Source organism: Arachis hypogaea, chromosome 20 (assembly GCF_003086295.3).
Source record: "Arachis hypogaea cultivar Tifrunner chromosome 20, arahy.Tifrunner.gnm2.J5K5, whole genome shotgun sequence".
In the NCBI taxonomy this organism is placed as follows: Eukaryota; Viridiplantae; Streptophyta; class Magnoliopsida; order Fabales; family Fabaceae; genus Arachis; species Arachis hypogaea.
The window spans coordinates 51,016,859-51,031,006 of NC_092055.1; the positions used below are offsets into that span (position 1 = coordinate 51,016,859).

Sequence of the window (14,148 nt, forward strand, 5' to 3'; positions counted from 1 at the left end):
CATGTCTAAATTCATTTGGACTGAGGCAGCAATTTGTTATCAAGAGCAAGTTAGTTGGAGTTAATCCACCTGCTACTGTTTCTGATCACCTGCTGAAGCTTGGCTGGCCATTGGTCATGTCTAGTGTTTTGGACTGGAGCTTTCTTTGAAAGCTTGGCTGGCTAGTGAGCCATGTCTAATTCCTGGACTGAAGCTTTAGACTAACATGGCAAGATTCCTGGAATTCATATTAAAAATTTTGGAATCCTTATTTTTCCTTTTAATTTTCGAAAAATATAAAATAAAAATCCAAAAAAATTAGAAAATCATAAAAATCAAAAACATTTTCTGTTTCTTGTTTGAGTCTTGAGTCACATTATAAGTTTGGTGTCACTTGCATATGCATCTTGCATTTTTTCGAAAATATCATGCATTCATAGTGTTCTTCATGATCTTCAAGTTGTTCTTGGTAAGTCTTCTTGTTTGATCTTGATGATTTTTTGTTTTGTGTCTTTTCATGTTTTTCATATGCATTTTTCGTTTCTTAGAGTCTAAACATGAAAGATTTCTAAGTTTGGTGTCTTGCATGTCTTCTTTGCATTAAAGATTTTTCAAAATTGTGTCTTGATGTTCATCATGACATTCAAAGTGTTCTTGGTGTTAATCTTGACATTCATAGCATTCTTGCATGCATTCATTGTTTTGATCTAAAAATTTCATGCATTGCATCCTTTTAGTGTTTTTCTCTTGCATCATAAAAATTCAAAAAAAATTCAAAAAAATATCTTTCCCTTTTTCTCTCATCAAATTCGAAAATTTGGATTGACTTTTTCAAAAATTTTTAAAATCAAGTTGTTGCCAATGAGTCAAATCAAATTTTCAATTTGAAAATCTTATCTTTTTCAAAATCTTTTTCAAAAATAAAATCTTTTTCAAAATTATTAGTTATTTTCGAAAATTTCAAAAATATTTTTCAAAAATCTTTTTCTTATTTTTATATAAAATTTTCGAAAATAAACTAATCAATTAATGTTTTGATTCAAAAATTTGAAGTTTGTTACTTGCTTGTTAAGAAAGATTCAAACTTTAAGTTCTAGAATCATATCTTGTGATTTCTTATGAATCAAGTCATTAATTGTGATTTTAAAAATCAAATCTTTTTCAAAACTAATTTCAATCATATCTTTTCAAAAATATCTTCTCATCTTATCTTTTTCAAAAATATCTTTTCAAAATATCTTTTCTAACCTCCTAACTTCTTATCTTTTTCAAAACTTGTTTCAACAAACTAACAAACTTTTTGTTTGTTTCTTAACTTTTTCAAAACCATCTAACTAACTCTCTCTCTCTCATTTTCGAAAATATCTCTCCCCTTTTTCAAAATTTCTTTTTAATTTATTAATTATTTTAATTTTTAAAACTTAATTTTCGAAAATTACTAACAAATTTTCAAAAAACCATTTTCAAAAATCACTAACTCTTTTTCAAAATAATTTTCGAAAATTATCCCTCCCCCATCCTATTCTATTTATTCATTCATATCCTAACATCTCATCTCACATCTCTTCCATTCGTACAGTTGCATTTCTTCCTTTACATCACATTCTTTGTCTCCCCCTTCTCTTCCACTCACAAAGGGATCCCTATACTGTGGTATAAAGGATCTCTATTATTATTATCATTTTTTTGGCCATTCTTCCTTGTCATATGAGCAGGAGCAAGGATAAGAACATTCTTGTGGAAGCAAATCCAGAACCTGAAAGGACTCTGAAGAGAAAATTAAGAGAAGCTAAAATACAACAATCCAGAGATAACCTTTCAGAAATTTTCAAACAGGCAGAGGAGATGGCAGCCGAAAATAATAATAATGCAAGGAGGATGCTTGGTGACTTTACTGCACCTAATTCCAATTTACATGGAAGAAGCATCTCCATTCCTGCCATTGGAGCAAACAACTTTGAGCTGAAACCTCAATTAGTTTCTCTGATGCAGCAGAACTGCAAGTTTCATGGACTTCCATCTGAAGATCCTTTTCAGTTCTTAACTGAATTCTTGCAGATATGTGATACTGTTAAGACTAATGGAGTAGATCCTGAAGTCTACAGGCTCATGCTTTTCCCTTTTGCTGTAAGAGACAGAGCTAGATTATGGTTGGATTCTCAACCTAAAGACAGCCTGAACTCTTGGGATAAGCTGGTCACGGCTTTCTTAGCCAAGTACTTTCCTCCTCAAAAGCTGAGCAAGCTTAGAGCTGATGTTCAAACCTTCAGACAGAAAGAAGGTGAATCCCTCTATGAAGCTTGGGAAAGATACAAACAGTTGACCAAAAAGTGTCCCTCTGACATGCTTTCAGAATGGACCATCCTGGATATATTCTATGATGGTTTATCTGAGCTATCAAAGATGTCACTGGACACTTCTGCAGGTGGATCCATTCACCTAAAGAAAACGCCTGCAGAAGCTCAAGAACTCATTGACATGGTTGCTAATAACCAGTTCATGTACACTTCTGAAAGGAATCCTGTGAATAATGGGATGCCTATGAAGAAGGGAGTTCTTGAAGTTGATACTCTGAATGCCATATTGGCTCAGAATAAAATATTGACTCAGCAAGTCAATATGATCTCTCAGAGTCTGAATGGAATGCAAGCTGCATCCAACAGTACTCAAGAGGCATCTTCTGAAGAAGAAGCCTATGATCCTGAGAACCCTGCAATAGCAGAGGTAAATTACTTAGGTGAACCTTATGGAAACACCTATAACTCAACATGGAGAAATCATCCAAATTTCTCATGGAAGGATCAAAAGCCCCAACATGGCTTTAATAATGGTGGAAGAAACAGGTTTAGCAATGGCAAACCTTTTCCATCATCAACTCAGCAACAGACAGAGAACTCTGAACAAAATGCTTCTAATTTAGCAATTCTAGTCTCTGATCTATCTAAGGCCACTATAAGTTTCATGAATGAAACAAGGTCTTCCATTAGAAATTTGGAAGCACAAGTGGGCCAGCTGAGTAAAAGGATCACTGAAATCCCTCCTAGTACTCTCCCAAGCAATACAGAAGAGAACCCAAAAGGAGAGTGCAAGGCCATTGACATAAACGCCAAGGCCGAACCTGTGAGGAGAGGGGAGGACGTGAATCCCAAGGAGGAAGACTTCCTGGGACATCCAGTGATCAATAAGGAGCTTCCCTCTGGGGAACCAAAGGACTCTGAGGCTCATCTAGAGACCATAGAGCTTCCATTGAACCTCCTTATGCCCTTCATGAGCTCTGATGAGTATTCCTCTTCTGAAGAGAATGAGGATGTCACTGAAGAGCAAACTGCCAAGTTTCTTGGTGCAATCATGAAGCTGAATGCCAAATTGTTTGGCATTGATGCTTGGGAAGTTGAACCTCCCTTGTTCATCAATGAACTAAGTGATCTGGATCAACTGACATTGCCTCAGAAGAGACAGGATCCTGGAAAGTTCATAATACCCTGTACCATAGGCACCATGATCTTTAAGGCTCTGTGTGACCTTGGTTTAGGAATAAACCTCATGCCCCTCTCTGTAATAGAGAAACTGGGAATCTATGGGGTGCAAGCTGCTAAAATCTCACTAGAGATGGCAGACAGCTCAAGAAGACAGGCTTATGGACAAGTAGAAGATGTATTAGTAAAGGTTGAGGGCTTTTACATACCTACTGATTTCATAGTCCTGGATACTGGAAAGGAAGAGGATGAATCCATCATCCTAGGAAGACCTTTCCTGGCCACAGCAAGAGCTGTGATTGATGTTGACAGAGGTGAAATAGTCCTTCAATGGAATGAGAACTCCCTTGTATTCAAAACTCAAGGATCTCCCTCGGCAACCATGGGGAGGAAGCAGGAAAAGCTTCTCTCCAAGCAGAGTCAACCAGAGCCCCCACAGTCAAACTCTAAGTTTGGTGTTGGGAGGCCACAACCAAACTCTAAGTTTGGTGTTGAACGCCCATATCCAAACTCTAAGTTTGGTGTTGGAGAGTCTCAACAAAGCTCTGCACATCTGTGAGGCTCCATGAGAGCCCACTGTCAAGCTATTGACATTAAAGAAGCGCTTGTTGGGAGGCAACCCAATGTTTATCTAATTCTTATTTTTATTGTTTTTCATGTTTTCTTAGGTTCATGATCATGTGGAGTCACAAAATAAATATAAAAATTGAAAACGGAATCAAAAACAGCAGAAGAAAAATTACACCCTAGAGGAGCATCTGTCTGGCGTTTAGCGCCAGAACAGAGCATGATTCTGGCGCTGAACGCCCAAAATGGGCAGCTTCTGGGTGCTGAACGCCAGAACAGGCATGGTTCTGGCGTTCAACGCCAGAAATGGCACACAGATGGGCGTTGAACGCCCAAAATGGCCACCAACCTGGCGCTGAACGCCCAGAGTTGGATACAAAGGCATTTTTACATGCCTAATGGGTGCAGGGATGTAAATCTTTGCACACCTCAGGATCTGTGGACCCCACAGAATCCACTCAGGATCTGTGGACCCCACAGGATCCCCACCTACCTCCACTCACTTCTTCTCACCACTCTCTTTCACACAACCCCAATAAACACTCATCCCTTCTGTCTTCCATTTACCACTCACACCCATACATCCACTTACCTTAAAAAATTCAACATCTCTTCCCCACCCAATCCCACCCATATGGCCGAATACACACAGCCATCCATCTCCTCCATATCCTCTTCTTCTTCTATTCTTTCTTCTTTTGCTCGAGGGCAAGCAACATTCTAAGTTTGGTGTGGTAAAAGCATAGCTTTTTGTTTTTTCCATAACCATTGATGGCACCTAAGGCCAGAGAAGCCTCTAGAAAGAGGAAAGGGAAGACAAAAGCTTCCATCAAGGGTCTATAGCTCAGTGGTAGAATATTTGACTGCAAATCAAGAGATCCCTGAGATACCTCAGGGGATACATTTTCTTCCACACAATTATTGGAAGCAACTAAGGGTGGAACATCAAGAGCACTCCATCATCCTTCATGAAATCAGAGAAGATCTAAAAGCAATGAAGGAGGAGCAGCAAAGACAAGGAAGAGACATAGAAGAGCTCAAGGACATCACTAAGGTGGACTCATTCCTTGTTCTTACTTTCTCTGTTTTTTGTTTTCTATGTTATGTGCTTATCTATGTTTGTGTCTTCATTACATGATCATTAGTAGTTAGTAACTTTGTCTTAAAGTTATGAATGTTCTATGAATCCATCACCTCTCTTAAATGAAAAATGTTTTAATTCAAAAGAACAAGAAGTACATGAGTTTCGAATTTATCCTTGAACTTAGTTTAATTATATTGATGTGGTGACAATGCTTCTTGTTTTCTGAATGTATGCTTGAACAGTGCATATGTCTTTTGAAGTTGTTGTTTAAGAATGTTAAATATGTTGGCTCTTGAAAGAATGATGACTAGGAGACATGTTATTCGATAATCTGAAAAATCATAAAAATGATTCTTGAAGCAAGAAAAAGCAGCAAAGAACAAAGCTTGCAGAAAAAAAAAAAAGGGGGGGGGGGCGAAAAAAAATATAGAAAAAAAATATAGAAAGAAAAAGAAAAAGCAAGCAGAAAAAGCCAATAACCCTTAAAATCAAAAGGCAAGGGCAAATAAAAAGGATCCCAAGGCTTTGAGCATCAGTGGATAGGAGGGCCTAAAGGAATAAAATCCTGGTCTAAGCGGCTAAACCAAGTTGTCCCTAACCATGTGCTTGTGGCGTGTAGGTGTCAAGTGAAAACTTGAGACTGAGCGGTTAAAGTCAAGGTACAAAGCAAAAACAAAGAGTGTGCTTAAGAACCCTGGACACCTCTAATTGGGGACTTTAGCAAAGCTGAGTCACAATCTGAAAAGGTTCACCCAATTATGTGTCTGTGGCATTTATGTATCCGGTGGTAATACTGGAAAACAAAGTGCTTAGGGCCACGGCCAAGACTCATAAAGAAGCTGTGTTCAAGAATCATCATACTGAACTAGGAGAATCAATAACACTATTCGAAATCTGAAGTTCCTATAGATGCCAATCATTCTGAACCTCAATGGATAAAGTGAGATGCCAAAACTATTCAAGAGGCAAAAAGCTATAAGTCCTGCTCATATGATTGAAACTATGTTTCATTGATAGTTTGGAATTTATAGTATATTCTCTTCTTTTTATCCTATTTGATTTTCAGTTGCTTGGGGACAAGCAACAATTTAAGTTTGGTGTTGTGATGAGCGGATAATTTATACGCTTTTTGGCATTGTTTTTAGTATGTTTTTAGTAGGATCTAGTTACTTTTAGGGATGTTTTCATTAGTTTTTATGTTAAATTCACATTTCTGGACTTTACTATGAGTTTGTGTGTTTTTCTGTGATTTCAGGTATTTTCTGGCTGAAATTGAGGGACTTGAGCAGAAATCAGATTCAGAGGTTGAAAAAGGACTGCTGATGCTGTTGGATTCTGACCTCCCTGCACTTAAAGTGGAGTTTCTGGAGCTACAGAACTCGCAATGGCGCGCTTCCAATTGCATTGGAAAGTAGACATCCAGGGCTTTCCAGCAATATATAATAGTCCATACTTTGGCCAAGAATTGACGACGTAAACTGGCGTTCAACGCCAGCTCTCTGCCCAAATCTGGCGTCCAGCGCCAGAAAAGGATCCAAAACCAGAGTTGAACGCCCAAACTGGCACAGAAACTGGCGTTCAACTCCACAAATGGCCTCTGCACGTGCAACACTCAAGCTCAGCCCAAACACACACCAAGTGGGCCCAGGAAGTGGATTTATGCATCAATTACTTACTCATGTAAACCCTAGTAGCTAGTTTATTATAAATAGGACCTTTTACTAGTCTTTTTGACCATCTTTGGTCTCAGTTTTATTCCATTGTTCATCTTAGGAGACTATTGATCTCGTTTTAGGGGGCTGGCCATCTCGGCCATGCCTGGACCTTTCACTTATGTATTTTCAACGGTAGAGTTTCTACACTCCATAGATTAAGGTGTGGAGCTCTGCTGTTCCTCAAAGATTAATGCAAAGTACTACTGTTTTCTATTCAATTCTTCTTATTTCTCTTCTAAGATATCCATTCGCACCCAAGAACGTGATGAAGGTGATGATTATGTGTGACGCTCATCATCCTTCTCCCCTATGAACGCGTGCCTGACAAACACTTCTGTTCTACATGAATTAAGCTAGAATGAGTATCTCTTAGATCTCCTAACCAGAATCTTCGTGGCGTAAGCTAGAATGATGGCGGCATTCAAGAGAATCCGGAAAGTCTAAACCTTGTCCGTGGTATTCCGAGTAGGATTCAATGATTGAATGACTATGACGAGCTCCGAACTCGCGATTGCAGGGCGTTAGTGACAGACGCAAAAGGATAGTAAATCCTATTCCAGCATGATCAAGAACCGACAGATGAATAGCCGTGCCGTGACAGGGTGCGTGAGCATATTATTCACTGAGAGGATAAGATGAAGCCATTGACAAGGGTGATGCCTCCAGACGATTAGCCGTGCCGTGACAGGGAATTGGATCATTTTCCCGTGAGATGACCGAAAGTAGCCATTGACAGTAGTGATGTATCACATAAAGCCAGCCATGGAAAGGAGTAAGACTGATTGGATGAAGATAGCAGGAAAGCAGAGGTCCAGAGGAACGAAAAGCATCTCCATTCGCTTATCTGAAATTCCTGCCAATGAATCTACATAAGTATTTCTATCCCTTTTATTATTTATTTTAATCTAATAAAGTATCATGTTTAAATCCGCCTGACTGAGATTTGCAAGGTGACCATAGCTTGCTTCATACCAACAATCTCCGTGGGATTCGACCCTTACTCACGTAAGGTATTACTTGGACGACCCAGTGCACTTGCTGGTTAGTTGTATCGAAGTTGTGACAATTATGAATTAAGATCAAAGCACCAAGCTTTGGAGCCATTACCAGGGATTGTTCGAGCCTGGACATCACAATTTCGTGCACCAGATGGCAAGCCTTTCCGTATACAAAGCGGAAGGGGCTCATCCTAATGGGTGTCTTGTACGCTGTTCTATATACCCAGAGTGCATCTTGTAGCCTGGCACTCCAGTCCTTCCTATGAGGTTTTACTATCTTCTCCAGAATATGTTTAATCTCTCTGTTAGAGACTTCTTCTTGCCCATTGGTCTAGGGATGATAAGCTGTTGCTACTTTGTGAATTATCCCATGCTTTTTCAGTAATCCTGTTAGTCTCCTGTTACAAAAATGGGTGCCTTGATCGCTCACGATTGCTCGTGGTGATCCAAAGCGACAGATAATATTTTTCTAACAAAGGAAACAACAGTGTTAGCATCATCAGTGCGGGTAAGAATTGTTTTCACCCATTTAGAAACATAATCTATGGCTAACAGTATATAAAAGTACCCATTAGAATTTGGAAACGGACCCATGAAGTCAATGCCCCAAACGTCAAAAATTTCACAGAAAAGCATAATTTGTTGAGGCATCTCATCTATCTTGGATATATTACCAAACCTTTGGCATGGGGAACAAGATTTACAAAATTCAGCAGCATCTTTAAAAAGAGTAGGCCACCAGAATCCACAGTCTAGAATTTTTCTAGCTGTTCTTTGAGGACCAAAATGTCCTCCACTCTCAGATGAGTGGTAGGCCTCTAAAATGGACTGAAATTCTGATTGAGGCACACACCGTCTAATTACCTGGTCAGCACCACACCTCCATAAATATGGATAATCCCATATATAATATTTGGACTCACTTTTCAGCTTGTCTCTCTGGTGCTTAGTAAAATTTGGAGGAAAAGTGTGGCTAACTAGATAATTAGCTAAACAGGTGCATACCAAGGAACTACTTCAGATATTGCTTGTAAGCTATCAAATGGGAAATTATCATTTATAGGAGTGGAGTCATCCTTAATGTGCTCAAGGCGACTCAAGTGGTCTGCCACTAAATTCTGGTTACCACTCCTATCCTTAATTTCTAAATCAAATTCTTGCAGCAGCAGTATCCAACGTATTAGCCTTGGTTTGGACTCCTTTTTAGCTAATAGATATTTTAGAGCTGCATGGTCTGAGTACACTACTACCTTAGTGGTGCACAAAATTGTGATCCTTGGTAATGGCTCCAAAAACTTTGTGCTCTAATCTTAATTCACAATTTGTCACAACTTCGATACAACTAACCAGCAAGTGCAGTGGGTCGTCCAAGTAATAAAACCTTACGTGAGTAAGGGTCGATCCCACGGAGATTGTTGGTATGAAGCAAGCTATGGTCATCTTGTAAATCTCAGTCAGGCGGATATCAAATGGTTATGGAGTTTTCGAATAATAATAATAAATAAACAGAAAATAAAGATAGAAATACTTATGTAATTCATTGGTGATAATTTCAGATAAGCGTATAGAGATGCTTTCGTTCCTCTGAACCTCTGCTTTCCTGCTGTCTTCATCCAACCAGTCCTACTCCTTTCCATGGCAAGCTTTCTGTAAGGCATCACCATTGTCAAAGGCTACATCCCATCCTCTCTGTGAAAAAGGTCCAAATGCTCTGTCACGGCACGGCTAATCATCTGGAGGTTCTCGATCATACTGGAATAGGATTCATCCTCCTTTTGCGTCTGTCACTATGCCCAGCACTCGCGAGTTTGAAGTTTGTCACATCCATCCCTTCCCAGATCCTACTTGGAATACAACAGACAAGGTTTATACTTTCCGGATCTCAAGAATGGCCATCCATGGGTTCTAACTTATACCACAAAGATTCTAATATCTCGGACTCGGTCCTGTGTATTAGATATCTAAGAGATACTCATTCTAGCTTGTTTGCATGTAGAACGGAAGTGTTTGTCAGGCACGCGTTCATAAGTGAGAATGATGATGAGCGTCACATAATCATCACATTCATCATGTTCTTGGGTGCGAATGGATATCTTAGAAGCGGGATAAGTTGAATTGAATAGAAAAACAGTAGTACTTTGCATTAAATCATGAGGAACAGCAGAGCTCCACATCTTAATCTATCGAGTGCAGAAATTCTACCGTTGAAAATACATAAGTAATAAAGGTCCAAGCATGGCCGAATGGCCAGACCCCAAACGTGATCAATAGATCAAAAGATAATCCAAAGATGTAAATACAATAGTAAAAAGTCCTATTTATACTAGACTAGCTACTAGGGTTTACAGAAGTAAGTAATTGATGCAGAAATTCACTTCCGAGGCCCACTTGGTGTGTGCTTGGGCTGAGCTTGAAGTTTACACATGCAGAGGCTTCTTTTGGAGTTGAACGCCAAGTTGTAACGTGTTTTTGGCGTTCAACTCTGGTTTGTGACGTGTTTCTGGCGTTTAACTCCAGACTGCAGTGTAGAACTGGCGTTCATCGCCCTTTTGCATCGTCTATACTTGGGCAAAGTATGGACTATTATATATTTCTGGAAATCCCTGGATGTCTACTTTCCAACGCCGTTAAGAGCGCGCCATTTGGAGTTTTGTAGCTCCAGAAAATCCACTTTGAGTGCAGGGAGGTCAGAATCCAACAGCATCAGCAGTCCTTCTTCAACCTCTGAATCTGATTTTTGCTCAAGTCCCTCAATTTCAGCCAGAAAATACCTGAAATCATAGAAAAACACACAAACTCATAGTAAAGTCCAGAAATGTGAATTTGACATAAAAACTAATAAAAACATCCCTAAAAGTAACTAGATCCTACTAAAAATATACTAAAAACAATGCCAAAGAGCATATAAATTATCCACTCATCACAACACCAAACTTAAATTGTTGCTTGTCCCCAAGCAACTGAAAATCAAATAGGATAAAAAGAAGAGAATATGCTATAAATTCCAAAATATCAATGAAACATAGCTCCAATCAGATGAGCAGGACTTGTAGCTTTTTGCCTCTTGAATATTTTTGGCATCTCACTTTATCCATTGAAGTTCAGAATGATTGGCATCTATAGGAACTCAGAGTTCAGATAGTGTTATTGATTCTCCTAGTTCAGTATGTTAATTCTTGAACACAGCTACTTTATGAGTCTTGGCCGTGGCCCTAAGCACTTTGTTTTCCAGTATTACCACCGGATACATAAATGCCACAGACACATAACTGGGTGAACCTTTTCAGATTGTGACTCAGCTTTGCAAAGTCCCCAATTAGAGGTGTCCAGGGTTCTTAAGCACACTCTTCTTTTGCTTTGGACATTGACTTTAACCGCTTAGTCTCAAGTTTTCACTTGACACCTTCACGCCACAAGCACATGGTTAGGGACAGCTTGGTTTAGCCGCTTAGGCTAGGATTTTATTCTTTTAGGCCCTCCTATCTAGTGATGCTCAAAGCCTTGGGATCCTTTTTATTTACCTTTGCCTTTTGGTTTTAAGGGTTATTGGCTTTTTGCTCTTGCCTTTTGGTTTAAAGAGCTTTTGGCTTTTTCTGCAAGCTTTTTGTATTCACTGCTTTTTCTTGCTTCAAGAATCATTTTTATGATTTTTCAGATTATCAAATAACATTTCTCCTTATCATCATTCTTTCAAGAGCCAACATATTTAACATTCTTAAACAACAACTTCAAAAGACATATGCACTGTTCAAGCATTCATTCAGAAAATAAAAAGTATTGTCACCACATCAATATAATTAAACTAAGTTCAAGGATAAATTCGAAACTCATGTACTTCTTGTTCTTTTGAATTAAAAACATTTTTCATTTAAGAGGGGTGATGGATTCATAGGACATTCATAACTTTAAGACAAAGTTACTAAATACTAATGATCATGTAATAAGACACTAACATAGATAAGCACTTAACATAAAGAAAACGAAAAACTGAAAATTTGAGAACAAGGAATGAGTCCACCTTAGTGATGGTGGCATTTCCTTCTTGAGGAACCAATGATGTCCTTGAGCTCTTCTATGTCTCTTCCTTGTCTCTGTTGCTCCTCCCTCATTGCTCTTTGATCTTCTCTAATTTCATGAAGGATGATGGAGTGCTCTTGATGTTCCACCCTTACTTGTCCCATGTTGGAACTTAATTCTCCTAGGGAGGTGTTCATTTGCTCCCAAAAATTCTGTGGAGGAAAGTGCATCCCTTGAGGCATCTCAGGGATTTCTTGGTGATGAGCTTCTTCATGCGTCCCTTGAGATTCATGAATAGGCTCTCTTGTTTGCTCCATCCTTTTCTTAGTGATGGGCTTGTCCTCATCAATGAGGATATCTCCCTCTATGTCAATCCCAGCCGAATTGCATAGATGGCAAATGAGGTGAGAAAAGGCTAACCTTGCCATAGTAGAGGACTTGTCAGCCACCTTGTAGAGTTCTTGAGGTATAATCTCATGAACTTCCACCTCTTCTCCAATCATGATGCTATGGATCATGATGGCCAGGTCTATAGTAACTTCAGACCGGTTGCTAGTGGGAATGATTGAGCGTTGAATGAACTCCAACCATCCTCTAGCTACAGGCTTAAATCATAAGTTGAATTGAATAGAAAAACAGAAGTACTTTGCATTAAATCATATGGAACTGCAGAGCTCCACACCTTAATCTATGGAGTACAGAAACTCTACCGTTGAAAATACATAAGTAATGAAGGTCCAGGCATGGCCGAATGGCCAGCCCCCAAACGTGATCAATAGATCAAAAGATAATCCAAAGATGTAAATACAATAGTAAAAAGTCCTATTTATACTAGACTAGCTATTAGGGTTTACAGAAGTAAGTAATTGATGCAGAAATTCACTTCCGGGGCCCACTTGGTGTGTGCTTGGGCTGAGCTTGAAGTTTACACGTGCAGAGGCTTCTTTTGGAGTTGAACGCCAAGTTGTAACGTGTTTTTGGCGTTCAACTCTGGTTTGTGACGTGTTTCTGGCGTTTAACTCTAGACTGCAGCGTAGAACTGGCGTTCAACGCCCTTTTGCATTGTCTAAACTTAGGCAATGTATGGACTATTATATATTGCTGGAAAGCCCTAGATGTGTACTTTCTAACGCCGTTGAGAGCGCGCCATTTGGAGTTTTGTAGCTCCAGAAAATCCACTTTGAGTGCAGGGAGGTCAGAATCCAACAGCATGAGCAGTCCTTCTTCAACCTCTGAATCTGATTTTTGCTCAAGTCCCTCAATTTTAGCCAGAAAATACCTGAAATCACAGAAAAACACACAAACTCATAGTAAAGTCCAGAAATGTAAATTTAACATAAAAACTAATAAAAACATCCCTAAAAGTAACTAGATCCTACTAAAAACATACTAAAAATAATGCCAAAAAGCGTATAAATTATCCGCTCATCACTTAGCACCAAGTAAATAGGATTGGAATTTATCCAGAGCAAAAACAATAGCAAGAAGCTCTTTTTCAGTAGTAGTGTAATTAGACTGAGCAGCATCTAAAGTCTTAGATGCATAAGCAATTACAAAAGGGTCCTTACCTTTGCGCTGAGCCAGCGCTGCTCCTACTGCATGGTTGGAAGCATCACACATAATTTCAAATGGCTGGCTCCAGTCTGGTCCTCTCACAATTAGAGCTTGAGTTAGGGCGGTCTTTAGCTTATCAAATGCCTGCATACAATCCTCACTGAACTCAAACTCAATTTCCTTCTACAGCAATATGGATAAAGGTAATGCTACCTTACTGAAGTCCTTAATGAATCTCCTGTGAAAACCTGCGTGGCCAAGGAACGAACAGACTTCCCTCACGGAGGAGGGGTAAGGTAAACTAGAAATAACATCCACCTTTGCTGGGTCTACAAAAATGCTAGTATTAGACACAACATGTCCTAGTATAATTCATTGTTTGACCATAAAGTGACATTTTTCAAAATTTAATACAAGGTTTGTACTAACACATCTGTCTAACACTCTAGATAAACTATCCAAGCAAAGGCTAAATGAATCACCATATATGCTGAAATCATCCATAAAAACCTCCATACAGTTCTCAATAAGGTAAGAGAAAAGACTCATCATACATCTTTAGAAAGTAGCTGGTGCATTGCATAAGCCAAAGGGCATTCTCTTATAAGCATAAGTCCCAAAAGGACATGTAAAAGTGGTCTTTTCCTGATCTTCAGGAGCTATATGAATTTGAAAGTAGCCTGTATAACCATCTAAAAAGCCGTAATGGGATTTACCTGACAGGCGATCAAGCATTTGATCAATGAATGGCAAGGGGT

General features: G+C 39.0%; 1 non-coding gene across 1 annotated transcript; it reads right to left on the reverse strand.

The window, feature by feature from the left end:
* Nucleotides 1-2,220: 2,220 nt before the first annotated feature.
* LOC112787901 (small nucleolar RNA R71) lies at nucleotides 2,221-2,328 on the reverse strand. Its single transcript, XR_003195286.1, has one exon. It is a non-coding gene; the product is annotated as a small nucleolar RNA R71 (small nucleolar RNA).
* Nucleotides 2,329-14,148: the final 11,820 nt, after the last annotated feature.